The sequence below is a fragment of the Crocuta crocuta genome, unplaced genomic scaffold, assembly GCF_008692635.1.
Source record: "Crocuta crocuta isolate KB4526 unplaced genomic scaffold, BGI_CrCroc_1.0 scaffold13, whole genome shotgun sequence".
Classification (NCBI taxonomy): domain Eukaryota; kingdom Metazoa; phylum Chordata; class Mammalia; order Carnivora; family Hyaenidae; genus Crocuta; species Crocuta crocuta.
Window position 1 is genome coordinate 3,927,694 of NW_027530007.1, and position 285 is coordinate 3,927,978.

Consider the following 285-nt stretch of genomic DNA (forward strand, 5'->3'; position numbering starts at 1 on the left):
CGCGGAACAGCCCGTTGGAGAGCGCGCACCTGGCAGCCACGTAGGTGCTGCTTCTCCCTGTGCTGTCACCGCTCTGCTACAGAAAGGCGTGCACGGTGTGAGAAGTGTAGCCCCAGAGAGTCCCGCGGCTTCCAGGATCTCGTTCTGTCAGCGAGATTTTGTTGACAGAATTCTGTCAACCGGCAGCCACGGGATCCCAGAATTATTTCTGGCCGTACTTCTAACTGCCACTTGTTTGGGGTAACACCGAAGTCAAGTTTCGCTGCGCACACACCCCTCCGGAGG